This window comes from Equus caballus, unplaced genomic scaffold (assembly GCF_041296265.1).
Source record: "Equus caballus isolate H_3958 breed thoroughbred unplaced genomic scaffold, TB-T2T haplotype1-0000016, whole genome shotgun sequence".
In the NCBI taxonomy this organism is placed as follows: domain Eukaryota; kingdom Metazoa; phylum Chordata; class Mammalia; order Perissodactyla; family Equidae; genus Equus; species Equus caballus.
In genome coordinates this window covers 10,122,796-10,138,124 of record NW_027222391.1, presented here as the reverse complement: position 1 = coordinate 10,138,124, position 15,329 = coordinate 10,122,796, and the positions used below count along the sequence as shown (strand labels likewise).

Below are 15,329 nucleotides of genomic sequence, written 5' to 3'. Positions count from 1 at the left end.
GACACGCCAAAATCACCTGCCGGATACACCAGAACCAGGTCCTGGGTACACCAGAAGCAATTTCTGGAAAAGGCCGGAACAACCTGCCGGACACACCGGAATCACCCCTGGACATGCGGGAACCAACGGCCAGACATGCTGGAACCAACACCTGGACACTCTGAAAGTACCAACCGCACACGATGGAATCAGGTCCTGGACACATGGTAGCCACCTGATGGACACGCTGGAACCACATTCAGAGCGTACCGGAACCACATGCCAGACACGCAGGAACCACCTGCCAGAAACCATGGAACCCACTGTCAGATACGCCGGAACCAGGCACCCAGTACGCTGAAGCCACCTGCCGAATATGCCAGAACCATGTGCCAGCCACGCTGGAACCATGTGATGGATACACCAGAAACAGGTACAGCAGAGGCCAGAACCAGGTGCCTGAAATGCCAGAACCACCTGCTTGACACAGCTGAACCACCTGTCAGTCTTGTGAGAACCACTTGCCGGATACACCAGACGCAGGTGTCGCACATGCCAAAACCAGGTGCCAGACACATGTGAACCACCTGCCAGTCTTGTGAGTACCACCTGCCAGATACACCAGACACAGGTGTCGCACATGCCAAAACCAGGTGCCGACATGACGGAACCACCTGCAAAACATGCCAGAACCAGGTGCTGGACATGCTGGAACCACCTGCCGGACACGTCGAAATCCCCTGCCGCATACGCCGGAACCACATGTCACATGTGCTGGAATCGCCTACCAGACATGCCGGGACCACCTGTTGGATACGCCGGAACCAGGTGCCTGATTCACTGAAACTACCTGCCGGACACGCCAGAATCAGGTGTCGGACACGCATGGAAAACACACAGGATATGTCGAAATCACCTGCATGACATCCCATAACAATGTGCCAGAAAATAAAGTACCTAGGATGTGTGAAATCCTATTGAGGCATATTCTTATAATGCATTTATTATCATCTTTCTCGCTTTTTCTGTTTTATTGTTATAATTTTTTTTTTTTTTTTGAGGAAGATTAGCCCTGACTAACATCTACCACCAATCCTCCTCTTTTTGCTGAGGAAGACTGGCCCTGTGCTAACATCCATGCCCACCTTCCTCTACATTATATGTGGGACTCCTGCCACAAAATGTCTTCATGAGTGGTGCATAGGTCTGCACCCAGGATCTGAACCGGCAAACTCCAGGCCACTGAGGGAGAACATGTAAACCTAACCACTGTGCCACCAGGCCAGCCCCAAGTTTTCTGTCTTTTTAAAGCAATTTCAATTCTTGCATTTGTTTCACCAGCAGTGGTATCATCATCTTGGACAGTTCCTCCAGAGTCACAGTATCTAAAATTTGGAGCATTTCTGTTGCTTGTTTGGATAAGTGATGTCAGAATGTCTAGTAAATCTTCCCTAGGAGAACTGTCTAAAAGACGTCTCAATTTAGCAACTGCAGGGACATGTATATTCAACATTTCAATCGATAGTAGTTCATTTTTGTAGAACTCTTCTGATAATTCTCCCAGCTTCTCTTTAGTTTTACAGGTGTTGAAAAATCCCTCAAGTCAGTCCAACAGTTCCACTTTAATAGCAGGATATGACTTCTCTTTTAAATCTGTACCATCTGCAAACAGCACAGGCATGTGGTCAACAAAAGTGAGTGGGAATTGGGCTGGGTACTGCCCACAATCTGAACCATCAGTGCCGCGGCCCCAATCCTGTGCAGTGGTGGCAGATCCTGAGTATTGCTGGCCAGGTAGGCCATGCTGGGGATGAGACTTAGGATGGTGCTCTGCAGCCCTCGAGCAGGCAGCTCCACACCAGCTGCCAGTTGCAAGTCCAGTCCACACTGAGTGCACATGGGGGAGCTTGGAAGCAGGAAGCCATCTGGGTGAGCAGCAGCAGGAAGTGGCTGAAGGAAAATTATGGGAAGATGAGGGGAGAAAATGTATAATAAATAAAGCTTGCCTTGTTATGCAGATAAATCTCTCAGTTAAAAAAATTCTCTAGGGGTTGGCCTGATGGTTCACTGGTTAAGTGTGCACGTTCCACTTTGGTGGCCTGGGGTTCGCCGGTTCTGATCCCAGGTGCAGACATGGCACTACTTGGCACGCCAGGCTGTGGCAGGTGTCCCACACATAAAGCAGAGGAAGATGGGCGTGGATGCTAGCTCAGGGCCAGTCTTCCTCAGCAAAAAGAGGAGGATTGGCAGCAGTTAGCTCAGGGCTAATCTTCCTCAAAAAAAAAAAAATTCTGTAGGGGCTGGCCTGGTGGCACACGGGTTAAATTCACACATTCTGCTTTGATGGCCTGGGGTTCACCAGTTCAGATCCCAGGTGCGGACCTACACAACACTTATCAAGCCATGCTGTGGCAGGCATCCCACGTATAAAGTAGAGGAGGATGAGCATGGATGTTAGCTCAGGGCCTATCTTTTTAAGCAAAAAGAGGAGGGTTGGTGGGGAATGTTAGCTCAGGGCTAATCTTCCTCAAAAAAAAATTCTCTAAGAGTCATTCTCTTTCTGGTGCCGATGCTTTTACTAATGGAAATTTCCTTTAGAAACATAAATTTCCTTTCCAAAGAGGAAGTCTATCCTTCATTTAAAGCAGTCAAGGTGGAGATCAAGAGTTTTTCCTGCATCTGCTGGCTCTCGATTGCTTTTGGCTCCAAATAATTTGTATGTCAAAGTACCATACTTTGGGCATCTTCAGCATTCCTTCAAGAAGAAACAACTTGTTCTTGGAAGTCTCTGTCTCCTCCCCAACCCAGATGCACTCAAGCTGTTAGGGGCCAACAGCAAACAGGGTTCTGCCTCAAGAAGCTTTGGGGAAGCCTCTTCACCCTCAAAGGCCTGAGACACACTAGAGGGATAGATCACTGCAGGTTCTTCAGCCATTGAAAATAATATAAACAGCTCCATTCTCATAAATTTAACAACTTGAAAACAAGGAACAACTTACCAAAAATTTCAAACTAACAAAACTCAACCAAGATGATAGTATTTTCCTCAATCGGGCGCTGCTAGCCAAGCTTTTTGCCACAAAACTCAAGACTTGGATTCATGCGACACACCTGAAGAAAGCACAAACTCTGGGGGGAACTGCACATCATTTGGTGACTTAAAAATAAAGATTTCTCCAAATGGAAGCAGACAGTATCTGATGCGAAGGTTTCCAAGGTGTCTGGACCAGGTCTGTTGGAAGTTTGTCTGCCAAACCTTTGAGGATGACATGACACTTCAGATCATCTCCAATGCCTCTGATCTTGATAACATGCAAACTTCAGGTAAAAAGTGCCAGAGAGTTCTCCCTCCTCTCACTCCGTGTTCCTCAAATGTGGCCACAATAGGTTTCCAATCTGTGTGTTTTTCCTCCAACCTGGGACATGACTCCCAGAGAAGCTCCTTCCTGGCATCGAGGGACGAGAGGCTACTGAAACTGGAAAAATCTGACTGCAGATCAACAGTGCTTTCAGAGAAAGATCGAAATCAAAATGGGGACATGTGAAAGTTAATAAACGGAAACGTAGTTGAAATAGTGTTGGAAGGCTAATAGAGGGAGTTCTCATGCCCTATGTCAAAGGCGCAGTGCAACAGGAAGAATAAAGACTTTCTCTTCCTGACCAGTCAGAAACTAACCCAAGGAGAGACAGTCACAACTCTGCCGATGAAAAGCCACTGCCCTCAAGACTGTGTCCAATAGCCCCCACAGTTTTCCCCACTCTGAGATAAAAGAGCTTCTCCTCTCTTCCTTGCTGGGTGCTCCTGCATGGCTTGCCATGGTTGCACACTCCAAATGGCTATTCTTCGCTAATCCCAGATAAACCAATTTTTGCCAGAGAAATAACTGGCTGTCTATTTGTTTAAGGGCAAGACTTGTTAATAAGCAAGAGATGTAGAGAAAACATTTGATACAATCCAACTCCTGTTTGTCATAAAATTTTCTAGCAAGTTTGAAATAGATGGAAACTACTTTCACTTGTTGAAGGTCATCTACAGAAAATGCACAGTTGACTTCATGCTTAACAGGGAAACACTAAATGATTCTCCCCACAATAAGGAACAAGGAAAGGAATACCACTTTCACTACTCTTATTCAACAAAATACTGAAGCTTCTGGCAATAACAGAAGTAAAGGAAATAAAAGCCATAGAGTTTAGAAAGGAAAAAATGTAACCATTCCTAGTTTCATTGTTGTCTGTGTAAAAAAACTCTGGGAATCTCCAAAAAAAAAAAAAAAAAAAAATCAGAACTAATACGTGAGTACAAAAAGTTCACCAAGTACAAAGTACAAGATCAACACACAAAAGACAATTTTATTTCTACAACTAATGATGAACCTGCAGATGATAAACTTGAAAATGCTGTATTATTTAAAACCACTCCGAAGAACATGAAATATTCAGGCATAAATTCAAGAACCTGTGTACAGGATCTGATGCTGAAAATTATAAAATACCGATTACAGTGATTAAAGAAGATGCAAATAAATTGAGAGCCTTACTATTGTCAAAGACAAATGCAGCAGAAATTAGTTAAAGTGGTGAAAGCAGATTTTATTCAGTAACAGCTGACAGAAGCTGAGCTGCGCTCAGATTTGTACGGAGGTGAATCTAGAATTTTAAAGAGGGAATGAAGGAGCAGGGTTCAGGGGCTCAGTAGAGTCAAAGAAGTGAAAAAGTACAAAGGTTGGTCAGTGTAACTGTGATTAGACCCACTGTGTTCGTTACTTTGCAGTTATCAAAGTTAGGATTCTATCCTCACTCAGAAGTTGAGAGAAAGAGGCTCTATCTGTCTTAATGATCGTATTTCAAAGGAGTGGCTCTTAGGTCCTTTAGAGAATTGTGAGAGATACATATCTACAGTTGTAAGCCCTCTTTAGTAAATACTCTAAGAAGGGGGATCAGAGGCCTATAATTGGGTGTTGACTAAAATAAATAGCAAATTTTTCTGTCAGCTTTGAGCTCTCAGGAAGGCATTTTAATGGTGGGCTGGAGTCATTCCGGTTACACAGACTCATGCAGCTAGAAGCCACGCCAGAGTCTGGTTGAGTCTCCTCCTGGTGTGGGGGTTTGGAAGGAGTTGTTATGTGCTGAGAATTCTGCAGTCCTCACCATGTTACTGGATAGAATAATGAGTACAGGTCTCAATTATCCCCAAATTGATCTATAGGTCTAATATTATTCTAATAAAAATTCCACCACAGTTTGTAGACAGAGACACCTTTTTCTAAAATTTATATAGAAAGGCACATAGCTGAGAGTAGCTAAAACAATCATGACAGGAAGAATAATGCGGCAGTAAACACTTTAACAATATTTAGTATTGCCTTGTACATACTGTAATCACAGCATCATCATTTTCATTGTAGGACAGCTACATAAATCAATGGAACAGAGTAGAGAATCCAGAAATGGACCACAGAGTTATACCCTAGTGATCTCTGACACCAAGAGTGAACCTTAATGTAAATTATGGACTTTGAGTGATAATGATGTGCCTATGTATGTTCATCAATTGTGAAAAGTATACTACTCTGATGAGGGATATTGACAACAGAAAGGTTATGCACATGTGGGGGCAAGGACTATATGAGAACACTGTGTATTTCATTAAATTTTGCTGTAAATGTAAAACTGCTCTAAAAAATAACATCCATTGATTTTTTAATAGGCAATACAAGAATACCTTGTAGTGATAAAACTGATCATTATTTTAGCTGTGATGGATACACAAACTTGCACATCTGATAAAATTGTACAGAACTAAATACACAGGAACAAATTAGTACAAGTAAAACTGGAGAAATCTGAATAAGATAGTGGATTGCATCAATGCCAACAAGCTGGCTGTGGTATCGTCCTATAGTTTTGCAGAATGTTATCATTGTAAGGAACTGGGTAAAGTGTACACTGGAACTTTTGGAGTTATTTCTTACAGCAGTGTAGAATCTACAACGATCACACTATAAATTTCAATTAAAAATAGTTGGCAAATGGAAAGTCAGTCTATGTTTTAAGTTAGGAAGTTTCATTAAATGGTCAGTCCCATTACTTTATAAATTGAATACAATGCCAATAAAAATTTTAACGAGCTTTTATGTTGAGTTAGATAAATGATCCTACATGGAAAAAATAAACACATAAGCTAAGCTAGGAAAATATGGACCAGGAAGAACTCTGAGGGAGGAGCTGCTCTATCACACGTTAAAAATATTGCAGAGACTGTAATGCGACAGGAGAGGATTGTTGCATGCACAAGAAGAGGAGAGAAGGGAAAGGGAGGGGAGAGGGTGGCAGAGTTCAGGAGAGTGGGGGAGGGGTGGCCTGATTGGAAGTTGTTGACACGGGGAAGCCGGAGCTCACTAAGTAGAAGGCAGGCACCCTATGTGATGGTTTAGGGAGCATATGTGGCTTTCTCTGGCGGTCCTGTGTTGAAAGCAGAACGAGAGTTTTGGAAACTGGCAGTTACTGACCAAGTGCTGACTGTTCTGTGCTGAATGCTGCAGGGGCTGTGATTTGGCTTCTTGGGATGTTTGCTTCCCACGTTGGGAGTCAGAGTTATACTGTCATATATGATCTGGCCTTTGTCCATTTGTATATTCAGTCTCAAAAAAACAGTCGGTGCACAAATTCATCAGTTAGCTCGTCATTAAAAAATACTCTCTTGGAAAGTTAAACCTTCGAAAGTTAAAAAGATGAAAATGGTAAAAAGATGAAAGACGCCAAATAAGTTTTATAGATAAATATGAAGAAATTGAATAAGAATCTCAAAATAAAATATCCAGCAGTGAAGTAAATTTACTTGAGAATATATCATGCAAACTATGTTTAAGTAGAGTGTCATTTTTATTATCAGCATAGGAGAAAAGATGAGTTATGGAAGGGATTCTGCTCGTGCTCAGTTATTTCCTTTATTTAACATTAAATCTTGAATAAAGTATAATGTCAAGCTGACTCATTTACTCCTTCATTTTAAAAGCTGAAGACTATTTCCTTGGTTTTTAAATAATGAGGTGTAAAGAAGGGGGTGAGGTGTTGAAAATAACTTCCACTGAGATTGACAGTAGCAATTGCTCTTGATTTTTTTGAGAGTCGTGGGGTCGCCCATCAAAGCAGGAATGCTATTTATGTTCAGAAATTAAGAATCTGAATTTTATTAGAAATTTTGACTTTTATACACCCTCAAAAAGTAAACTTAGGAATTTATTTGAATTTTTAGCTCTGTTGAGGTATGAGTAATAGACAAAAAATGCACACGTTTTCTATATGTGTATTGATTAGTTTGGACATATGCATACACCCATCATATCATCCCCACAACCAAGTGCTGAACACATCCATGACCTCCAAAACTTTCCTTGTGATTTTTGTGTGTTTTTTTAAGCTTAGGAATTTCATGGATTTTAACCTAATGCTCAGATAAAAGAGGGAGAAGATGAGGTGTACATTGTTTCATTATGGTACCTTAAGACATAGACTGTCAACATACACATGACTTCTGAAAAGCAACATTTATTACTTTCACAATGAAATATTTTCTCCTATTTCCTTCAAATATATGGCCTTCTTATTCTACCCCCCACCCACTTCCTTTTTGAGTAGGGACTCAGGAGAAATTTCCAATGGTACTAACAAACAGGGTCCAAGGGGTGGCTGCCCCTCAGCCCTGCAGGCTTTTCCCCTGTGAGAAGCGACCACTTTGCACGTGTGTGAGCCAGTGTGGAACAGGACAGAGTATGTCTGCAGACTGGTTCAGCCTGCCCAGCCCCTTTGCTGCTTCTAACCTATGGCCACGAAAAAGGCTAAATGGAGGGAAATTAAACTTTGATGTGTTGATGATTGAAAAGGAAAGTGCCTTGCTCTCTAAGGGATAAAGTCATTTGGAGGAAAATCAAATAACTATCATAGTTATTTTTTCCTATCTTATTTTTCCACTGAAGCCACTAGATATTTCAATCTTTCTGACTTCCTAACAGAATCCAGTAGTACTTTCCTTTTCTAAGGCCAATGAACTGTTATGTAAGGGGCTTCTCTTGCTTTTTCCAAACCCTCCTGGGATTCTGTTTATCTACTGTTCGTTTTCCACCCCCTGCTTTTCAGATTGCTTTGTTCACTGTCCTTGTAAAATAAATGTGGCTCATTAAAATAAGCAGCATTAATATGTATCTCTTTCACTGCATTTTATCTAATAAATATGCTGAAGACTTTCTGTATTCTGCATGTGAATCCTTTGTTGAATATTGGAACTGGGACAATCTCTTCGCATCCTGTGACTTGCAAATTCCCTCTTGTAATGTGTCTTATGATGAACCGAAAGCCTAAATTTTAATGAATCCCAGTTTACTGATATTTCTTGTATGGAGAGTGTGTGTGTGTCTTCTTTGAGAAGTTTTTTCTACCCTGTGGTCCCGAGGATGTTCTCTTATGTTGTCTTCTAGAAGTTTCATTATTTTACCTTTCCCCTTTAGGTCAAAGTGTCCAGGAATTGAGCTTTGTGTGTTGTGAGGGTAGGGCTCAAGGTTTCCTTTACATCCATATGCCCATCTCTACGAGTAACAACAGGCAGCATTGGGACAGGTGGACACAAGCCTGGGAGTTAGGGGTCCTGTATTCTCAGCCTTACCCTCCCTTTAAAGCACCCTCTGAACGTGGGCAGGTGATTTTCCCAGTTCTCCCTCCTCTCAGACTCCTTCCTTCCTCTCTTCCTCCTATCCTTCATTCCTCCCTCCCTCGCTCCCTCCATTCTTTCTTTCCTTCCTTCCTTCCATCTATCCACCCAAGCATCTGTCCAGGTATCAATCTGTCCAACTGTCCTCCTGCCTGTTCGCCTGTTTGTCCTTCTTCTCTCCTTCCATCCTCTTTCCTCCCATCTCTCAACTTCTCTTCCTTGTCTTTGTTCTTCCTGCTTTCCCTGTGACCCTCCATTTGTCCACTCTTCCTCTGTCCATCCAGGTATCCCCTCTATCTGTGCCTCTACCTGTCTCTTTGTTGTGTGTCTCTCTTCTTCAAGCACACTGTCTCTCTTGGGTTCATCTCACTCACAGGCTCGAACATCCCTCTACTCACACAATCCCTCCTTCTGTCACTCACATTTATGGCTCACCTGTGAATGGTTGTCCTGGGACAGCCACTGTTGGAGTACAGAGGAGCCTGTGGGGCTTCACCCACTGTGTGGGGTCTCTGTGTCTCCCAGATGACAGCCCTTTCCACAGCTCCTGAGCTGGGCAGCATGTTCCTGCCTACTTCCTCATTGCTTGAGCAACCAGAAGACACCACAGGCCTAGGGGGCCCCTCTTCCTTCCCCAGAGGAGCTCTCCAGCCCCACACCTCAACTGACCAATTCTTACTGGGCAGCTGGGAAGCCGAGGTGTGCAATTCTGCTTTGAGGGCAAGCATGCTGATCACAAGGATTAGACCAATATTTCAATCTGATGCAGCCCTCAGAGAGCCCCTGGTCTTGTGAAAGTCACAGAAAATTCTAATACAAGGTGGGATGCTTTGAGGAGAAGCACCTGGCATCCTTTGGGTGGGAAGAGCTCTCTGGAGGGAGTTTTGCCCAATTGGGGTCTTTAAGAAGGAGTAGGAGTTATATAGGGAAATAAGGTGTGGAGCGTGTTCCTGGCAGAGGAAATTGCATGAGCAATGGCCCTGTAGGCAAAAACAGCATAGTGTACGGGAGAAGTGACAGGAATTTGGTTTGCCTGAAGCACAAAGCCTAACCCTGAGTGAATGCATCAATGAGGCTGAAGAGTCAGCAGGAGCCAGATGTGCAAGGGCTTTGAGTGCCAGGTCAAGAAGTTTGAACTTAACCCTGAAGGCCTTAGGGAGCCATGGGTGATGCTAGAGCAGGAGTGTTCTAGTGAGATCTTCATTTCAGAAAAATGCTTCTAATGTTCAAGGCAGAGAACATCCTTTAGACAATGCATCCAGTGAGCATGTTAGGGTGTTGGTTCCGGTGAGAAAAGATAAGACCTACCTGGGACGTGAATGAACAGAAGGAATGCATTGAGGAGCAATCTGTAGGTGCAATTGGTGTTACCGGCAGGGGAGGGAGCAGGAGCTGAGAGATATGCTGGCTTCAACTTGGATGAGCGCAGCATTGGGTGGTGGTTCCACTGGGAGCAAAGGCAACAGATGATACTGAGTTCAGGCTTCTGATCTGGTCTCAGCCCAGCTCTCAGTGATGGCCATCTCTCTCCCTCTCTTCTTGCAGCCAAGGGGCACGACCTGAAGGCCCTCACACTCAACTCCACCATCTCCAACATCCAGTATTTGACAGACATGAGCAAGAGCTCAGCCACATTGAACTCCACTGAGAGAGTCCTGCAGCACCTGATGAGACCCTGGTGCCAGCAGCTCCCGGCAGGATGTGTCCCAGCCAGCCGCACCCCACCTGCTGTCTCTCCTGCTCATCCTCCTCCTGCCTCCTCCCCTGCTTGGATCCTTGTTCAAGAAGAGCAGCCTGGGCCCCTTGTCTTGGGCTGTAGACTGATCTCCCTCAGGGAAGTCCCTTTTCTGAGCATATGAGAGTCATGAACACTTTCGGTGACCACCGCAGTTTTCACTCTTGCCACTGACTGCCAATTTGCTCCTCCCTCCCTCTGGCCCCCATTATCAGAGGATTCAGGACATCTCTCTAGAGTCCCCACATTCCTCTCTCCCCGGGCCTGCGGAGGAAGGGGCAGCCTCCAGCATGGAAGCTGTCTGCACCTACCACCCTGACCCCATGGCTCATGATGGAGAGTGTGACAGAGACCCCATGTGACAGAGAGCAGCATTCCTGGGTGCTGAACCAGCTGATCCACCATGTGACCCCGAGGGACCTCTACTCCCTGGTCAGCGACAGCCTTTTTGTCAGTTGTGAGTGTTTGTGCTGAGCTGGATTGACAGTGATCGTTACTTATGCCTGTTCTGCTTTATTTCCTCTCTAACAAGTCAGCCCAGGTTCTGAGTGGGGGACACAGAAACCACATATGTAAAAAGTTTCAGCTTACAAATGGAGACTATGTAAATGGATTTGTTGATCCCAATAAAAAAAAATGTGAACTATCTCACTATTAATTTTTATATAGATTGCCTGGACAGATGGTAATATCTTGGTTATAATGGGTTTAAATATACCATTAAAAATTAGTTTCACTTGTTTATTTTTACTTTTTTAAATGTCAGTATTTAAAAAAAGTTTAAATTTCATTAGATAGAGTGTGAAATTCTACTGTTGGACAGCACTGTTCAAGACGTGAAAATAAAGCCCAGAGAAAGTGGTTAGGGACAATTTTTCCAAGGAAAGGAGTCAATCTGACCCACGTGGCAACATGCAGAAAACAGTCTCATACACACATACATACACACACACACACTTAGTAAGCAAGACCAACATCATCATAGAGTTGAACCACTACTTCTCAAGTGGCAAGAGCTTGCAGTCCTACATTGCTCTAAGTGGACGAACCTCAGGAAAGGAGCCAGGAGTCAAGAAAATTTACCAACCAGGAAGATCTAAAACCAGAGAGTAAAGGTCAGGATCTTTGGTGAAGTTCCCAGCGGCGGATTCTGTTAGAGACTCAATACGTTAGTGAGAACTTTGCAAGAAGGGTTGTTACAGAACTCACCTATCCTTTCCTATGTAAAAGTACACAAGTTTTGTAAAGAATACTAGCTCCTGCCAATCAACGAAAAGATGGTAGAACACGAATATCGCCCTTGTAAATCACTCCTGGATTAGTGAGCCAGTCAGGGAACAGATGACAGTGGATTGAGCTGGACCTCGTTAGGCTGATTCTGACTTCATGACCATCCTGTGGATTGTCTCATGCCAGGAACTCTAAAACATGCTGTCCCCACCACTCTTTTGCCACCAAGGTCCACCAACCAGACCTTGCTGACAAATGCCCTGGCTGGGCCCCTTCTGACCACACCTGGAGGACTCTCCCCAAATCCTACTCCGTCACGGCGCTCTTCCACCTGCCACTGGCCAGGGAGGCATTTCCTCCAAGGCTGACACTCTGTGTGCCCAGCTCTGGGAATGACACGTCTCCCTCAAGTGAAGAAAAGGATCTGAGTCAGAGCCTGTGGGCTGCAGCCATTAGGACAAGGCCTGGGGTTTGCTGCCAGACAGAAGAGAACCTGTGGTGGGTGTGGGTCCCAGGGTTCAAGAAGCCCCCGTGATTCCTGGATAGAATCCCAGAAGACGATGCAGGACGGAGGAGGGATGCTTGGGTGTGATTGTCCTTGGGAATGTCCATAGGGAGGCGGATCTGCCATTGGTAATGCCTTCAACAGTGTTGCTCATTCATCGATTCATCCTGTCTCAGGGAGTGCTGTCTACATCCTTCCAGCCCCTAGTCTCCCGTCTGGAGCAAACAGACAGCGTCAGAAGAACATTTACATTTCATTTGTAATGTATGCGTACAGGGCATGCAATGTGCTGGATGTTGCAAGTGTTTTGAAACATTAACTCCTTTAGCACTCTCCATATCCTCACAAATTAGGTATGCTTATCCTTCTTGCCAACAACAGATGAAGAAACTGAGGCACCAATGAGGTAAGTACTTTGCCCTCTACCAATATCTAGGAAGTGATTGAGGTGGAATTTGAACCTAAGTTGTGGCTCCATATTCTCTGCTCTTAACCATGTTCTTTGCTCCCTATGACTTCACACCATGAAGACGTTGGCTCAGTGTATCCATTTTCTTGTTACACCCGGTAGCCCCACTCTTTGATCTCTGTCTGAAAAAGATGCTATTCGCATCAAAACTGTTGCACATACACAACCAAAATGACTTCTCCCCATATCCCATGTCCTGGAAAATACATAGAGAACATTTCAAAACATTTCTTGCCCAGGCTGGGAGTGCTTCTGGGAAATCCCACTGTTCCTGTAAGAAGCCAAGGGCAGGCTGGGAGCTGTGTCTTAGGGGAAAGGTGAGATCAGGAGATACTATGGGGTTACAAAATGGATGGGGGACCTCAGCAGGAATTGACTTCAGGATCTGGTGGTGTTTCAAGCTGGGTGCTAATTTTCTGGCTTTGGGTGTAGGGGCTGGTGCCGCATTCCAGGGAGAAGCCAGTCTCCCTGTGTTCTTGGGGAAACCAGACCCTTGAAAGCAAGGGAATGAGAATTTCCTTTCACAATGGACTTGGGAGGGGAAACATTCAGCCCAGAAGAGACAGTCATGATCCTGAGGAAACCAGAAGAAGCTGCCTCCTCGTCCACCAAGCAGAAAGCCCTCCTTCATGGACTCACTTTATCCAGATGAGACCAAGGAGGAGGACATCATGAGATGCCCTTGCAGGTGGGAGACCTGTGACAGTGGAGCCTGTGCCTGGGAGGCTCTGAAAGGCATCATAGGGGTGACATTTGCTGTCAGCAGGGTGCCAGATGAGAGGCACGCCTGCCTGTGTCTGGGAACAGTTTGAGTGTCAGGGAGAAGGCACCGCTGGCGCAGAGGCTCACAGGAAGAAGTGGGTCTGACCAGACAATGTCCGAAAGAGGGCAGTGTAGCTGGAAGGAGCCTGAGAAGGGAGAGGAGGGTAGATGGGGACAGGCAGGGCCAGAGGGCAGGAACTGGCAGACTGTGCTTTTCCCGTCGCTCTCTGATGACACTGCTCTAAGACATTGCACCTAGAAAATACAAAGCCTTAACATCTCACAAATTCTGTGTGCCAGGAATGGGGCACAGCTTAGCTGGGTGCCTCCGCCTCAAGGTCTCCGTGAAGCAGGGGCTGCGGCTATATTGCGGCTCGACTCGTGGAGGGTTTGCTCCCAAGTTCACTCACATGCATGTTGACAGGGTTTGTTTGGACTGAAAGTCTGAGTTCCTGCCTGTCTGTTGGTCGATCATTCCCTCCGTTCTCTCCTATGGAACATCTTCATAGGACAACTGAAAACATGCACACTTGCTCCCCCAGTTCCAGAGATATAAGCTGCAGAGAGAGAGAGAGATGGAAACAGAAGGAGGGAAAGACGGAGGGGACTAAAGCCAATGAGTAAGAAGGAAGGGCCAGGCTTTTTGTTCTTAACCCTGGGTGGCAGGCCATCCCATCACCTTGGCTGCATTCTATTCACAAGGCAGTTCCTGACCACTTGTGGTTCCACAAGGACGTGCACAGCAGAAGACAGTGAGCACCAGGAGCCATAGTGGAGGCTGCCCACTACATAGGCCGACACGAGGCACTTGGGTCTGATTCTAAGTCAAACAGGAGACCTGGGAAGGTTTCATGCCAGTGAATGGAAGTATCTGAATTTCCCCTAATTTCCACCTCTTAAAGGTGCAGACCTGGAAATGAGGCCCAGAGGGGCAGTGACTTTCTCAAGGTCACAGAGCTGGAACCCAGTCCTGTTTTGAGGGGTACTCCACACTACATCCCACCCCTTCTTGTGATTCTTTCATCTCTAAGTGTGTGCATCAGACACATGGAAACCAGACCACAGGTGTTGTCGCTATTGTCTGTTCTACACTTGAGGATGTCCCAAGGGAGATATTTCTGGCCTCGTCCCCATCGTGCAGGTTGGGTGATTGAGGAGGCCCTGGGAGGCCCATTGGCATTTCCAGGACACAGAGCTTGTAGGAAAAAAGAGGTCGGAACTCAGCTGGATGTCCTCAAGCTGGAACCCTGGTTCCATCTCAAGGTCCTGTGTTGGGATCTGTGCTGGCTATTTGTGTACAGTTCTGGAGGTGACATGGGCAAGGAGGGTGAGCAGCCAAGATCCCAGAGAGGTTTTCGGTGGGTGTTATTGAAGAAGGCGCCCAGGTAAGGGAAACTTGAGGAAGTGACCTCACTTCCTTGGAGACAGACCCCAACAGAACTTAGCACACTGGTCTCCAGGCGTCCACATTCTAGACATAGCATCCTATTGAGCCCACTTGAGTGGCGACACTGAAGACAAGAGGATGTTCTCCTGCTGTCTCCCGAGTTGTGGAGGCTCTGGCTTCAGGAAAGCCAAGAAAAAGAGCCTTTTCAGTCACTATAGACACTGGCTTGGCCCTCACCTGCACCGCCTCTGTCCAACTGGCAGGAGGAGCACTCAGGTAACACAGGGAAAGCCAACCGGGTTAGGCCACAACTGGATGCCACCCGCACAACAATTTGAGCCTCCTTGTGTGTCGGAGGGGAGTGAGAGAGGGACGGCGGTGCTGAGTGGGGACCCACCCTGGGCAGGAGCCATTTGCTCGGTGTTGGAAGCCTGGCAGTGTGTCGTGTTCCCAGCCTAGGTGGTGGCTAGCAGGATGGGAGAGTAGGTGCTGGGAACCAAGCTCCTCTACCCATAGGTTAGTCCCGAGCCCTCCAGGTGTCATCTCATTCCCTCC

At 45.7% G+C, this 15,329-nt stretch overlaps 1 protein-coding gene across 45 annotated transcripts in view; it reads left to right on the top strand.

The window, feature by feature from the left end:
- Positions 1 to 15,329, top strand: part of LOC138922831 (ral guanine nucleotide dissociation stimulator-like) — a 101,674-nt gene that overhangs the window by 66,741 nt on the left and 19,604 nt on the right. For all 45 annotated transcript variants that reach the window (XM_070259183.1, XM_070259184.1, XM_070259185.1 and 42 more), the window contains one exon: positions 10,232 to 12,562. The gene's annotated coding sequence lies outside the window, so the exon portion shown is untranslated. The remainder of the gene's footprint in view (positions 1 to 10,231; positions 12,563 to 15,329) is intronic.